This window comes from Balaenoptera physalus, assembly GCF_965194825.1.
Source record: "Balaenoptera physalus genome assembly, contig: SUPER_7_unloc_1, whole genome shotgun sequence".
NCBI classification, from domain to species: domain Eukaryota; kingdom Metazoa; phylum Chordata; class Mammalia; order Artiodactyla; family Balaenopteridae; genus Balaenoptera; species Balaenoptera physalus.
In genome coordinates this window covers 396,596-413,164 of record NW_028126534.1, presented here as the reverse complement: position 1 = coordinate 413,164, position 16,569 = coordinate 396,596, and the positions used below count along the sequence as shown (strand labels likewise).

The 16,569-nt window shown below is 38.6% G+C and overlaps 1 protein-coding gene and 1 long non-coding RNA gene across 4 annotated transcripts in view; one reads left to right on the top strand and one right to left on the bottom strand.

Annotated features, from left to right (window-relative positions):
- LOC309665249 (serine palmitoyltransferase 1-like) overlaps positions 1-16,569 on the bottom strand; it is a 97,678-nt gene that overhangs the window by 56,479 nt on the left and 24,630 nt on the right. The gene's annotated exons all lie outside the window — the stretch shown is intronic.
- On the top strand, positions 9,396-13,493 carry LOC309665257. Its single transcript, XR_014266297.1, has 2 exons — positions 9,396-11,133; positions 11,707-13,493. It is a non-coding gene; the product is annotated as an uncharacterized lncRNA (long non-coding RNA).

The window sequence follows — 16,569 nt, the reverse complement described above, 5'->3', positions numbered from 1 at the left end:
GACATCTGTGTCTCTATTTCTGCCTTGTAAATTGGTTCATCTGTACCATTTTTCCAGATTCCACATGTATGTGTTACTATATGATATTTGTTTTTCTCTCTCTGACTTCACTCTGTATGACAGTCTCTAGGTCCATCCACGTCTCTACAAATGACCCAATTTTGTTCCTTTTTATGGCTGAGTAATATTCTATTGTACATATGTACCACATCTTCTATTTAGGGTCTTTTGTGTCTCCATACAAATTTTAAGGTTTTTTGTTCTAGTTCTGTGAAAAATGCCATTGGTAATTTGATAGGGATTGGACTAAATCTGTAGATTGCTTTGGGTAGTATAGTCATTTTCACAATATTGATTCTTCCAATCCAAGAACATGTATATGTCTCCATCTGTTTGTGTCATCTTTGATTTCTTTCATCAGCGTCTTATAGTTTTCTGAGTACAGGTCTTTTACCTCCTTAGGTAGGTTTATTCCTAGGTATTTTATTCTTTTTGTTGCAATGGTGAATGGGACTGTTTCCTTAATTGCTCTTTCTGATCTTTTGTTGTTACTGTATAGGAATGCAAGAGATTTCTGTGCATTAATTTTGTATCCTGCAACTTTACCAAATTCATTGATTAGTTCTAGTAGTTTTCTGGTGGCATCTTTAGGATTTTCTATGTACAGTATCATGTCATCTGCAAACAGTGACAGTTTTACTTCTTCTTTTCTGATTTGGATTCCTTTTACTTCTTTTTCTTCTCTGATTGCTGTGGATAGGACTTCCAATGCTAGCATGGAAGTTAGTAGAAGGAAAGAAATCATAAAGATCAGAGCAGAAATAAATGAAATAGAAACAAAGAAAACAATAGCAAAGATCAATTTTTTAAAAAGCTAGTTCTTTGAGAAGATAAACAAAATTGATAAACTTTTAGCCAGACTCATCAAGAAAAAGAGGGAGAGGATGCAAATCAATAAAATTAGAAATGAAAAGGGAGAAGTTACAACAGACACCACAGAAATACGAAGCATCCTAAGAGACTACTACAAGCAACTGTATGCCAATAAAATGGACAACCTGGAAGAAATAGACAAAGTCTTAGAAAGGTATAACATTCCAAGACTGAACCAGGAAGAAATAGATAATATAAACAGACCAATCACATGTAATGAAATTGAAACTGTGATTAAAAATCTTCCAACAAACAAAAGTCCAGGACCAGATGGCTTCACAGGCGAATTCTATCAAACATTTAGCGAAGAGCTAACATTTATCCTTCTCAAACTCTTCCAAAAAATTGCAGAGGAAGGAACATTCCTAAGCTCATTCTATGAGGCCACCATCACCCTGATACCAAAACCAGACAAAGATATCACATAAAAAGAAAATCACAGACCAATGTCACTGATGAATATAGACGCAAAAATCCTCAGCAAAATACTAGCAGAGAGAATCCAACAACACATTAAAAGAATCATACACCATAATCAAGTGGTATTTATCCCAGGGATACAAGGGTTCTTCAATATACGTAAATCAATCCATGTGATACACCTTATTAACAAATTGAAGGAAAAAAACCTCATATGATCATCTCAATAGATGCAGAAAAAGCTTTTGACAAAATTCAACACCCATTTATGATAAAAACTGTCCAGAAAGTGGGCATAGAGGGAACCTACCTCAACATAATAAAGGCCATATATAAAAAACCCACAGCAAACATCTTCTTCAATGGTGAAAAACTGAAAGCATTTCCTCTAAGATCAGGAACAAGACAAGGATGTCCACTCTCATCACTATTAATCTAAAGTATTTTTAAAGTGCTAAGAAATAGCTGTCTAGTGCTAGTGTAAAGATGTCCACAGAGGGCTGCTGCAGAAAGTCTACACTCTGGATCCACATGGAGCAGGAGTTAAAGATGCTGATTAGCTGCATATAAGAGCATTCCATACAGGAGTCCAAGAAATTACAGACTCAAAAGTTCTAGGGACAAGCAGAAAAGAAAGAAAACACCATGTCTTAGCAAGTCTTAAGATGTTTATTGTATGTGGATCTTTCATTTTTATTAATATTCCATAAGTATCTAGTCCATATGCCTCCATTGCATCTATTAAATCTACAGAAGGCACAATCCTGTTTGTGACAGAGGAACTAACAAAAATAAGGCTATTTCTGACCTTGAGAAACCCTATTACCTGGTTGGTGAGGATGTGGAGAAAAGGGAATCTTAATACACGGTGGTGGGTAAATTGGTGAGCCACTGTGGAAAACAGAATGGAGGTCGTCAAAAAACTAAAAATAGAGCTACTATATGATTCGGTTATTCCATTTCTGGGTATATATCCAAAGAAAAGAAAAACACTAATTCAAAAAGATACATGCACCCCAAAGTTCATAGCAGCACTATTTACATTAGCCAAGATATAGAAGCAACCTAAGTGTCCATCAACAGATGAAAGGATGAAGAATATGTGGTATATATATATACAATGGAATACTACTCAACCACTAAAAACAGGACATTTTGCCATTTGTAACAACATGGATGAACCTGGAGGGTATTGTGCTTAGTGAAATAAGTCAGACAGAGAAAGACAAATACTGTATGTTCTCACTTGTATATGGAATCTAAAAAATAAAGCAAACAGATGAATACAACAAAACAGAAATAGACTCACAGTTATAGAGAACAAACTACTGGTTACCAATAGGGAGACAGAAGGGGAGAGGGGTAAAATGGGGTAGGGGATTAAGAGGCACAAACTGCTATGTATAAAATAAGTAAGCTACAAGTATCTATTGTACAGCACAGGGAATATAGCCAATATTTTATAATAATAACTTTAAATGGAGTATAATCTATAAAAATAGTGAATCACTATGTTGTGCACCTGAAACTATTGATAATATAATATTGAAAATCAAGAATACTTCAATAAAAAAAAGAAAAAGAAAAAAAGAAACCCTATAACCTGGAGGTGCAGACACCTACACGTCAACATGCTTTCAACTGGAGAGAGAGGTGGTTGCTAAGTGTATGAGCCCTCCTTTAAGGAAACAACTCCGTTAGAAATAATAACCCATGATAACATCTGTGTCCAAGGCTCCAGATCACTCAGACTAATTGCTTTGTGGTATAAACTGCTGTCAGTCAATCCTTCCACAGCTGCCAGCACCAACAGGCATGTACAGAAATGCTCACTATGAGCCGTTAGAATTGTTATTGCAGTGTGATTTGGAATAGCCAAAAACTGGAAACTATAAAATGTCCATCAAAAACATAAAGGAGAATAAATTACAAATGTAAAGTGGAAAATAACACAGCAACGAGCATAAATGCTCTACCACTATGTCTAATAATACAGATGAATACAAAAACACAATATTATGCAAAAGGAACCCATGACAAGAGAGTACATGCTGCACCATCTCACTCATATAAAGGACAAGAACAGGAAATATCAAGCTACGTGCAGCTCAATGACAAAAAGACAAACAATTCAGTTATAATATAAGCAAAGCACTTGAATAGATACTGTTCCAAAGAAGACATACAAATGGCCAGCAAGCACATGAAAAGATGCTCCACATCATTATTCATTAGGGAAATGCAAATCAAAACCATAATGAGATACCACTTTACACCCACTAGGATGGCTATAATCAAAACAGTGGAATATATCAACTGTTGGCAAGGATGCGGAAAAATCACAACCCTTGTCCAATGCTAGTGGGAATAGAAAATGGTACAATCAGTATGGAAAACAGTCTGACGTTTCCTAAAAAAATTAAACTTAGAATTACTGCAATTCTACTCGTAGGTATGTATTCCAAACAGGTGTGTAAGTAAAAACTTCTATATAAATATTAATAGCAACACTATTCACAATAGCCAAAAGGTGAGAACAAACCAAAACAAAGTTTGGAAGGACTATTTTTAATATCAGCCAAAAGAAAACATCTGTGAGATTTGGAATTCTGGTCTATGCCTCGCATGCTGAGGTCATCAAATTGTACTTTCCAAAAATCTTTGCATGTGATGTTTATCCCCTCAATCCATATTGAACTAGGAACATCCAGCAAACTTGTAATTTTCCTAATTCAGACATCTGGAGGTCACAATCTAAGTGAGATCTAAATGTATTTCATTTAGGCCTAGGGTCATACTTATCTGGTAAAAGGAATGCTTTTCCATCTTCAGAGCGGGCTTGTTCCCAGAATCCTCTTTCACTGGCCTGATGCTAATGATTCACGTGCGTGAGTTCTAGCTCTTTAGGTGGTCACTAGAACGTGCAACCCCCTGAAGAGAGTACCTGCTTCTAGATCCTTCCTAAATCTCTACCACCAACATTCTTTTCATTAATTCCAAAGTTTTGACTGCATACATTATATGACCCTTAATGAGTATGTGGGCAGTCCATACGTCACACATCAGTCACTTTCCTCTCTTCCTCAAAACAGAGGGTTGTTTTGTTACTTTAAAGAATCTAACAGGGAATATCCAACAAAGCCAGAGGGGATTTTCTGAACACAATGGGACAATGCCTACAACCCAAGAGCCCTGCTGGCTCTTCCCGACTACTTGGCTGTGCTTCTTGCTCACTTTCAGAACGGAAGTGAGGCAACTTGTTCTCACATCTCCTTCAGAACCCTTCCAGTCCATCATCATCACAGTGGAGGTCCTCTTCTTAAAGTCACCTATTCTAGTAGGGGACAGAGGGCATACTGATGAGTATTAAGAAAAACATGAACTGTCAGGCACTGACAGGAAGAGCAGGAAGCTCTCCCTTTTGTGAGATGGAGCCCACTAGCAATGCATATTTCACTTTTAAACATATGCACCAACTGGAGATTTTAAAAGGTAACTTACAGGGCTTCCCTGGTGGCACAGTGGTTGGGAGTCCGCCTGCCAGTGCAGGGGACATGGGTTCAGGCCCTGGTCCGGGAGGATCCCACATGCCACGGCACAATTGGGCCCGTGCGCCACAACTACTGAGCCTGCGCTCTAGAGCCCGCGAGCCACAACTGCTGAGCCCAAGTGCCACAACTGCTGGGGCCCACGCGCCTAGAGCCCGTGCTCCGCAACACGACAGGCCACCGCAATGAGATGCCCGTGCACCGCAACGGAGAGCGGCCCCCACTCGCCGCAACTGGAGAGAGCCTGCACACAGCGGTGAAGACCAAGTGCAGCCAAGAATAAATAAACTAAATAAATAAATTAAAAATAAATTAAAAAAAAAAAACCAAAGGTAACTTACAATTATCTGTTCCTGAAATGGTGCTCCCCTTCTCACTGCAGAAGTCTTAGAGTACTTGCAGTTACTTTACCATTTAACATGCAGTGGTCTGAGCCAGGAATTCATTGAAGGTGATGGATTCACACTGTACTTTTTTGGCTCTCACAAAAGTAAAATCATTTATTTTTGTATATAACTTTCCTCTACTTTTCCTTGACAGAGATTAGAGAAATAAGCAAAAGGCATCCATCAATCCCAAGAATGCATTGATTATCTGCCATGGGCCAGGCAGTTATCTGGATCCTGGAGTCAGAGAATGAGTTACCTGCCAGCAAAGACCATAGACTCTGGCAGAAGCACAACAAAGATGTACCCAATCAATCAATAATCGCCCACTGAACAGTACATGTGGAAGGCACTCTACTGAGAACCGGAGACTGAAAGATCAACAAACGATAGACCCTGTAGTCTTTTTGTCTACAAAGAGAGGACGCCAGACTGGAAGGAGAGGTATTATTAAACACAGGGAGGTAATGGGAGTCATATAGTGGGATTGGCTAATACATAAAATGCCTTAAGAACAGCTGATTGTAAGTTGATAATGCTGAGCTTTCCTAACCATGTAGTACCTTACAACAGTTGATCAAAAACAGAAAACTAGTTAAATGGAGCATTTAAGAGAAACAAAGAGCAAGATCATGAATTCTTAGTCCTTTTACTAGACTTAACCCTGCATGCTGGCATTTAGAATAACTGTGTTAGGTATCTATCACTGCATAACAAAGTACGCCAGAAGGGGCTAAAACAGGATTATATTTGCTCACAATTCTATTTGGGCCAGGCTCAAGTTGTGAAAAGAACTTTTGAAAAGTTCTTTTGCTTGTCTCATCTGAGATTATTCATGTGGCTGTTCAACTGGGGACTGATTCATCCAGAGGGACCTCAGCTGGAAGATCCCATCTCAGCTCCACGTGGTCTCACCCTTTATGAGGCTCTACCAAGCTTCCTCACACAGACACACTACATTCTATGGGGTAAGAGGAAGTCAAAAGTCCCCTTGAGTCCTAGATCAGATTGTCACAAATATTACTCACTCCACATTCTTTTGGTCAAAGCCAGTCACAAGGCCATTCTAGGTAAATAAACGGGATAAAAGACTCTACCTCTTAAAAAGATGGACAGTAAAGCCATGTATTTCAAAGAGGTGTGTCTACAGGAAATGGAGACTTGTTGTAGTCATCAATTTAACAATGTCTTAACATTTAGGACTCCAAATATCTAATTTTCACAACTGAAAGATCCTTTCTTCTCACTTCTCACTATTCACAGTGTAAATATTCCTAATTTCATATAGAAATCTCTAAACTCTAAACATACTAGCTTTATCAATAAACATGTTTATACAGCACCTGTATTGATAACTTAACATTTTTACCACACAGGCTAAGTACAGTACTCTTGCCACGTGAATTACTAAAGTAGGTAATAAGGATAATAAGGTAATAAGCGTGTTCCTTGTTCCAAAACTATTCCCTGCTACTAGGGCCAGCATCTGAGGACTTCTGATTAACATAACACTTTTTTGTATTTGACATTAATTTTAAAGGCATCAGTTAAAAGTACAAATGCTATATAATTAGGTTGAAACAACTTATTTAAACATGTAACTTTTCATGGAGACCCACCTGTCAACAATACTTCCCCTCCTCCTTCAGACACTTGAAGGTAAGTGACCATGAACAAATGAGTAATTCTGATTTTTATATTACAATGTGCAGTTTCTGTTTCCTTGACAAGAGGGATAGAAATAAGAAAATATTGGCATTTTTGAATCTCCTAATTAAAGACAATGTGTTTTGCGTTTGTTTATAACTCAAACTGACTATAATACTTCAAGCACAGTGAAATTCACTCACTATTGAACAAGAGATGACTAGTCTCAAAAATAAACTTCCAATGTTCTTCCAAGGTAATTTTATCACAATTGTTTCTGCTAGAAAAGAGGGAAAGTCCAGGTAATACACTCAAAATTTCCATTAGGAGAGGCAGCCCAAATAGTATCCTATCACCTTATGATTTTCATGCTGCTTTCACCCACCACAGGGTCGCTTGGCAATGTTCTGAGACAGCCTTCTCTGATTTCGCTTGGCAGACTGAGGCAGTGTTTCTACTCTGTGATTGATTGCAGCATTACCTGGATAGTCTTAGTCCAAGCTCCCCTGTGAAAGTCTTGAATAATTTGTAACTCCTGCCATGAGCTCAGCACCTGATTTATTACACCTCATTATTGCAGCTGCCTGTCTGTGTACAGAGGCAGCAGGTAGTGAGAGCACACAGAGTACAGGGAAGAAGACAGTCACCATCCCCCCAAAGCAGCCTAAACAAGACGGACAATGGAATTAGAGTCTACATTACAAAACTCCAAACTAAACACAGAAGTTTTCCTGTTAGAGACTTAGTTAGTGTGGACCTAGCCAATGCCTCCACTCTATCTTTCTCATAACATTCATCTTACCTGTGTCCTAGCCAAATGTTAGACCCACAGTGAAATTATCCCCCATTTTGTTCAATCGCAAATAACCCCATTTTGAATTGAACTGAATACAAGAAAACATCCAAAACAATATAAGCATACAAGTGGCCAAGACCTATATTTAAACCAACAAAGAACAACAGCCAACATTCATTCAGAATTATCTATGAAGCATTTCTCACAAAATCACCTAGGTGTCTAGTTCACAGCATCAGTGTTCCTGTTTTTGAGCTGGTGGTGTCATTGTCACTAATCAATTCTCTTTATGTGAGAAAGATCCCCAAACATTCTCTTTTATCACATTTTTGTTTCATTTAAGAATAGCCTTCCCGCAACACTTACAAAGGGACTCCTCTGTTGAACTGTACACTTGAAATGGATTAATTGCATGGTATGTTGATTATATCCCAAAAGAGGCCTGAGAGGAAAGAGAGAGAGAAAGAGAGAGAGTTTCCTGCCTGCCAAGTTTTCTCTCAGGACTATTGAACTCTGATTCTCAGAGAGGAGTTGTTAACCCTCTCCCAGTGTACAGGTGCACACATCCTACATTAGCTGGGGATGTGGGCTCTATGATTATCTTAAAATCCAATGATAAATGTGGGGGCGATCACCTGTTATGTACTGAATGTTTATGTACTCCCCAAATTCATATGTTGAAGCCCGCAAGTAATGCTATTTGGTGGCAGGCCTTTAGGAGGAAATTAAGTTTAGATGAGGTCATAAGGGTGGGGCCCCCATGATGGGATTAGTGTCCTTATAAGAAGAGATAGAGCTTGCGCACTCTCTCTCCACTGTGTAAGGACACAGCAGGAAGGTGGCCACCTGCAAGCCAGGAAGAGGGTCCTCACCAGGAACTGAATCTGCCAGCACCTTGATGCTAGATTTTAAGCCTCCAGAATTATGAGAAATAAATATCTATTCTTTAAGCTACCCAGTCGGTAGTGTTTTGTTAAAGCAGCCCAAGCAGATTAATATGTCATCTCTGGGCATCTTTACAGTGCGTTACCTTCTTTACGCTTAAGTGCCTTTACCCTTTACCTAAGGCATTGGGCATCAGATTGTTAGCAAAGTTTGTAGTGCTTAAAAACCTTCCACCCAAAGAGCAAACAGAAGACATCTCTGTCTTGATAGTCTGTACTATTTTGGGATCCTTTTAGGCATATTTTGTAGGGAGAAAATGGCATAGGCTTTTAAGATGTCCTGGGTAGAGTCAGAGAAAAAGTCGTTTAAGGTCAAGTTAATAAAGAAAAACGTTCCTGGCGAGAATTTATCTCAATTTCACTAAACATGGCAGTAACAAAGTATTTAATTAGTTCCTTCTTCTTGATACACCTGCCCTCTCCACCAACATCAGAAGCATACTTGAAAAATAGCCTATGAGGTGATCCTGAAGGAGGCAGGCTTGTGGCCTGACTCAAATTTTGATCTGTAAGCTACTGGGTCACAATCCTATGCATAGTTATTTAATGAATACAGAGTTACCTGTTAATATCTGTGTCTCTAAAGTTTTTTTCTCCTTTTGTCTACAGGATAAAACTGTTTTTAGATTTCATAAAAAGAAGCTGCCACATCTACACCCAAAACAGTCAGGTCTCACGGTGTCCTGCTTCTTGCTATTCTTTGAAGGGGACGCTCGCTGCTTGATACCCCATACCACCCCCACATTGTTTTTATTTTTGAAAAAATTAAATAATTGCCAGTAACAACCAAGGTCTTTTATGAAGAATAAAACATTCCATGTGTTTTAATTAATGAAAAACAAGGATGTTATGCTTGAAAAACCACAATGATTGCCCTAGGAAGAAAATTAATGTAGGTCCATTTCTCTACACTGTTATTCTAATGGTGTAAAAGGTATGCCAGCACTTCCAAAGCGAGGTGCTAGGCACAGAGGAGGTCTTTAACAAATAAAAAGGAGGAAGGAAATAGGAGAGAATGACCAGACACCTAAAGTAATTACTAAATGACTACAGTCATCTAAAGTGATCATTTTGACTGAGCATAAATCTCCCTAGAAAATACTCATCACAAAGACCTACTACAGTATAGGAGAGAAAGAAGAGTTTTTGGCTGGAAGCCCCAGGAAAACGTCTGTAGCAGTAATTCTCTAACAGTAACAGAAGGGAGATAAGAATTTATGGTAACATAATGCAAAACCACAGCACAGAGGCAAGAATATTTGGGGTAGCGCAAGGGAGGGCAAGTGCCCATACAGGTAGAAAATGAAGGATTCATTAGTGAGAAAGGCTAAAGAAGTTGCTGGGGTAGTATGTGAAGGTCTTAAGCGCCAAGATAAGGCTGCGGAACTGCATCCTGCACTCAGGACCAGCACCTTGGAAGTGAGTAGCTTGAGCCATATGTCACCATAGCCAGTAGCCTTGCTTATATACAACAGAACCCTGGTAAAGATCATATCTTTGCTTTAGAATGACAACTCTGCTAACAGAGCATAGGATCACAGAGCAAAGAAGACAGAAAACTGTAACAGCAAGAATGGTTAACGGCCTCCCTAGAGAATTGGTTGTACCAACAGAGTAAAATGGCAGAGCAGCCATTAAAATCATGATCTTAAAAAAAAAAAAAATGCTATTTTTAAAAAGGAACATGTTTAGGATAAGAAAAGAGAAAATCAGAATACTAAACGCTGCTATTTCCAATTTGTTTAATTATTCAAGATAAACACAAGAAAAATCTTAGTAGTAGACAAAACACATAAAGTCCATTTCCAGGTTGACAATGTGAGAAGCTCCATGAACCCATTCATGGACCCTCTGAGGTTTCACACTGCTTCACACTGTGGAAGAAACAGACTTCACAAAAATAATCTTAGCCAAGTCACAAAACAAATAAAAAAGCAAATAACAACAAGCCAGGTGAGCAGGGAGGGGAATCAGTATCCAGAGTTGCTATAATACATTACCCAAAATGTTCAGCTTTCAACAACAACAAAAACAACCATATGAGAAGTGCAAAGGAAGAGGAATGTTTGACACATACTCAGGCAAAAAAGCAAGCAACAGAAACTGACTTTGAGAAGGACCAGATTTAACAGACAAAGACTTCAAAACAACCATTGAAAAATATATCAACAACTAAAGTAAATCATGCTTAAAGAAGTAAAGCCTGATATGAAGACACAGTTTCATCAGAGATACCAATAAAGAGGCAGAAATTATTTTTTAAAAAATGGAAATTTTGGTATTGAAAAGTAGTATAAATATTAATAAAAATAAAAATTCATTGGAAGGACTCACCAGTAGATTTGAACTGAGAGAAGGAACACTCAACAATCTTGAAGACACATAAATGGATAGAGATTATACAATTTGAAAAACAGAAAAAAATAGAATGAAGAAAAATATCCGAGCCTCAGAGAAATGTGGACATTTGGTATCAAATATACCAAAATATATGTGATAGGAGTACCAGAAAAGAGGAAAGAGAGAAAGGAACAGAAAAACTATATTTTAAATGGCTGAAAACATCCCAAATTTGCTGAAAATTATTAACTTACACATCCAAGAAGATCACCAGCTCCAAATAAGATAAAACACAGTTAAAATGAGATCCTCATCCACCAGAGGGCAGACAGCAGAACCAAGAAGAACTACAATCCTGCAGCCCTGTGGAATGAAAACCACAATCACAGAAAAATAGACAAAATGAAAAGACAGAGGACTATGTCCCAGATGAAGGAACAAGATAAAACCCCAGAAAAACAACTAAATGAAGGGGAGATAGGCAATCTTCCAGAAAAAGAATTCAGAATATTGATAGTGAAGATGATCCAGGACCTCAAAAAACGAATGCAGGCAAAGTTTGAGAAGATGCAAGAAATGTTTACCAAAGATCTAGAAGAATTAAAGAACAAATAGAGATGAACAATACAATAACTGAAATGGAAAATACACTAGAAGGAATCAATAGCAGAATAACTGAGGCAGAAGAACAGAGGAGTGACCTGGAAGACAGAATGGTGGATATCACTGCTGCAGAAGAGAATAAAGAAAAAAAGAATGAAAAGAAATGAAGACATCCTAAGAGACCTCTGGGACAACATTAAACACACCAACATTCGCATGAGGGGTCCCAGAAGGAGAAGAGAGAGAGAAAGAACCTGAGAAAATACTTGAAGAGATCATAGTCAAAAAATTCCCTAACATGGGAGAGGAAATAGCCACCCAAGTCCAGGAAGTGCAGAGAGTCCCAGGCAGGATAAAGCCAAGGAGAAATACACCGAGACACACAGTAATCAAACTGACAAAAAATAAAGACAAAGAAAAATTATTAAAAGCAACAAGGGAAAAATGACAAATAACATACAAGGGAACTCCCATAAGGTTAACAGCTGATTTCTCAGCAGAAACTCTGCAAGCCAGAAGGGAGTGGCACAATATATTTAAAGTGATGAAAGGGAAGAACCTACAACCCAGAATACCCTACCCAGCAAGGATCTCATTCAGATTCGACAAAGAAATCAAAAGCTTTACAGACAAGCAAAAGCTAAGAGAATTCAGCACCACCAAACGAGGCTCTACAACAAATGCTAAAGGAACTTCTCTAAGTGGGAAACACAAGAAAAGAAAAATACCTGCAAAAACAAACCTAAAACAATGAAGAAAATGGTAATAGGAACACATATATCAATAATTACCTTAAATGTGAATGGATTAAACACTCCAACCCAAAGACACAGACTGGGTCTTCCCTGGTAGCGCAGTGGTTAAGAATCCACCTGCCAATGCAGGGGACGTGGGTTCAAGCCCTGGTACGGGAAGATCCCACATGCCGTGGAGCAACTAAGCCCGTGCACCACAACTACTGAGCCTGCGCTCTAGAGCCTGTGACCCACAACTACTGAGCCCATGTGCCACAACTGCTGAAGCCCACGCGCCTAGAGCCTGTGCTCTGCAACAAGAGAAGCCACCACAATGAGAAGCCCATGTACTGCAATGAAGAGTAGCCCCAACTCACCACAACTAGAGAGGGCCCACATGCAGCCACAAAGACCCAACACAGCCAAAAATAAATTTTAAAAAATAAAATAAAAATAAGTAAATTTTACAAAAAGACACAGACTGGCTGAATGAATACGTAGTGGTCTGGATAGAAGATCAGGCCAGCCACAACATTCCCTTAAGCCAAAGCCTAATCCAGAGGATGGCCCTAACTCTCTTCACTTCTATGAAGGGTGAAAAAGGTAAGGGAACTGCAGGAAAAAATTAAGCCTAGCAGAAGCTGGCAAATAAAGTTTAAGGAAAGAAGCCTTCTTTATAACATAAAAGTGCAAGAGGAAGCAGCAAGTGCTGATGTGGAAGCTATAGCAAGTTATCCAGAAGATCTAGCTAAGATGAGTAATGAAGGTGGCTCCACTACACAACCAGTTCTAATGTAGATGAAATGCTCTTCTATTGCAAGCAAGAAGATGCCATCTAGGACTTTCATAGATATAGAGGAGAAGTCAATGCCTGGTTTCAAAGCATCAAAGGACAGACTGACTCTCTTGTTAGGGGTTAATGCAGCTGGTGACTTTAAGTTGAAGCCAATGCTCATTTACCATTCCAAAAATCCTAGGGCCCTTAAGAATTACACGAAATTGACTCTGCCTGAGCTCTTTAAATGGACCAACAAAGCCTGGATGACAGCACATCTGTATAAAAATATGGTTTACTGAATATAAGTCCACTGTGGAGACCTACTTCTCAGGAAAAAAAATTCCTTTCAAAATATGAATGCTTATTGACAATGCACCTGATCACCCAAAAATTCTGATGGAGATGTACAGTGAAATTAATGATGTTTTCATGCTTGCTAACACAACATCCATTCTGCAGCCATGGGTCAAGGAGTAATGTTGACTTTCAAGTCTTATTATTTAAGAAAGGCATTTTGTAAGGCTATGGCTTCCATAGACAGTGATTCCTCTGATGGATCTGAGTAAAATCAATTGAAAACCTTCTGGAAAGGATTCACCATTCCAGATGCCATTAAAGACATCCATGATCCATAAGAAGAGGCCAAAATATCAACATACACAGGATTTTGGAATAAGTTGATTCCAACCCTCATGGATGATTTGAGGGGTTCAAGACTTCATTGAAAGAAGTAACTGCAGATGTGGTGGACGTAGCAAGAGAACCAGAATTAGAACTGGAGCCTGAAAATGTGACTGAATTGCTGCAACTCCTTGATAAAAATTTAATAGATGAGGAGTTGTTGCTTAAATGAGCAAAGAAAGTGGTTTATTGAGATGGAATCTACTCCTGGTAAAGACACTGCAAAGATTGTTGAAATGGCAAGAAAGGATTTAGGATATTACATAAACTTAGTTGATAAAACAGTGGCAAGGTTTGAGAGGACTGACTCCAATTTTGAAAGAAGTCCTACTGTGGGTGAAATACAATCAAACAGCATTGCATGCCACAGAGAAAATGTTGATGAAAGGAAGAGTGAATCGACGTAGCAAACTTCATTGTTGTCTTAATTTCAGGAAATTGTCACGGCCACACCAACCTTCAGCAACCACCACCCTGATCAGTCAGCAGCCATCCATGCATGCAAACCCCTCCACCAGCAAAAAGATTGTGACTGGCTGAAAGTTCAGATGCTGGTTACCATTTTTTAGCAATAAAGTATTTTAAATTAAGGGATGTACATTTTTTTAGACATAATGCACACTTAATAGACTACAGTATAGTGTAAACATAACTTTTACATGCACTGGGAAAGCAAAAAAATTGTGTGGCTTGCTTTGTTGTGATATTCTCTTTATTGCAGTGGTCTGGAACCAAACCCACAGTATCGCCAAAGTGTGCTGGTAATCCCATTCATGAGGGCTCCATCCTCAAGATTAAATCATGTCTGAAAGCACTTACGTCCAAATATCATCACATTGGGGATTAGCTTTCAACGTATGAATTTGGGGAGGGAGGAACACAAACATTCAGTCTATAGCACTCACCAAGGAGAAGAGAGGGACACAGTAGGAAGAGACAGTTAAATGTTCCTTACTTTCTCAGCATGCCTAAGACTAATCCTGGTCTCCACGACTATCCTCTAGGTCCTTCACTTTTCTCCTCAGATTGATTTACTCGTATTCAGAAACACATCATATTATTTAGAAATACACAATGGATGATTTCTTTTTAAGAAAAATCCAGACTGGTGGTTGCCAAGGGGGAGGAGGCTGGGGGAGGGATGGAGTGGGAGGCTGGGGTTAGCAGATGTAGGCCTTTATATATAGAATGGATAAACAACAAGGTCCTACTGTATAGCACAGGGAAATATATTCAATATCCTATGATAAACCATAATGGAAAAGACTGTTTTTAAAAAAGAATGTGTGTGTATATATATATCTGAATCACTCTGCTGTAGAGCAGTAATTAACATAGCATTGTAAATCAACTAGCCTTCAATTTAAAAAATGAAAAAAGAAAAAATCCTAAAATCAATTTGACTCTCCTGTTAGTTTTATGGGAAGATTAATTTTCTTTGTTGGATGTTCAAATGTCAAGCATAAAGTTTTTTCCACCAACACTTCAAGGACCTGAGGGTATGCAGGTAGTGAGAGGTTTCCTACCTGGAGAGCAATAGAGGCCCATAAGGGTAGTCTCAGTTCTCCAGGAACAACTAATACCAAACCATCAGAAGGACAGCTTCATGCTTTATAGCCACATGAATACTTTAATTTCTTCTCTAATGGTTCAGAAATGGTACTTTGAGGACAGTGAATGACTGTCTTTGTGTGTTACGACATTTCCTCCTCCCTTGATTTGCTCATTATGAACTTGGTTTTATTTTTGGTCTTTGCGGATGTCTTATTTCTCTCCATTTTTCCTGATCATTTGTCCTAAGTTTAAGCCATTCTATTTTTCTCTTGGTACATCTGTCACCTGTGATTCTTCTTTTTCTCATTTTCAAGTCTCATTTCCCTAATCAGTGTCTCTCCTGCCTTGGCCATGAGCTTTGGTACTCACAAGAAAATTCTGGCATTTTCTCTTTTGTTCTGTGTGAAAGTGGGCAAACTCTTATATTTTACCAAAACGCACAGTCACAGAATGAGAGAGACTAGGCACCTATGAAACTCTGTACCTGTTTTGTTCTTTTAAGGATTATCCTTTCTGGTGTTTTTGTGAGGTTTTATTTTTTCCAACTTGAAAATATCCAGACATCCCTGGCAGGCCAGTGGTTAAGACTGCACACTTCAACTGCAGGGGGCAAGGGTTCGATCTCTAGTCGGGGAACTAAGATACTGCCAATCACGTGGCACGGACAAAAAATAAAGATTGAAAATATCCAAAGAAGTGTCCATACTCCCTAACATTCCTGCAAAGTTGGAGCTCAATAAGTACCTGTTGACTAGCTCACTGAGTCTTTAAAATCACCCACCATAAGAGAAATTTTATCTTACCTAACTCAAAATTGTTTCTACTATTAGTAGTTGCCAGGGGCTAAAGAGTGGGTAGGGTAGAAGGGATATGGGTGTGGCAACAAGAGGGATTATCTTGACTTTATCAATGTCAACATCCCACTTTTCAAACTGTATTACAGTTTTGCAAGAGGTGACCATTGGGGAAGACTGGGTAAAGGGCACATAAAATCTCTGTATTATTTCTTACAAGTGTATGTGAATCCACAATTATCTCAATATAAAACATTTCATTAGAAAAGGGTACACAAAGTAATATAAAGACAGAGCGACAAGGAAAGACTTACGTATATAAACAACCATTGTTCTGAGACCTACTGGCAAAGCATTATCACTGTTTACTACAAAAGAAAGAAAATAAAACATCGAACATATTGTCTATGC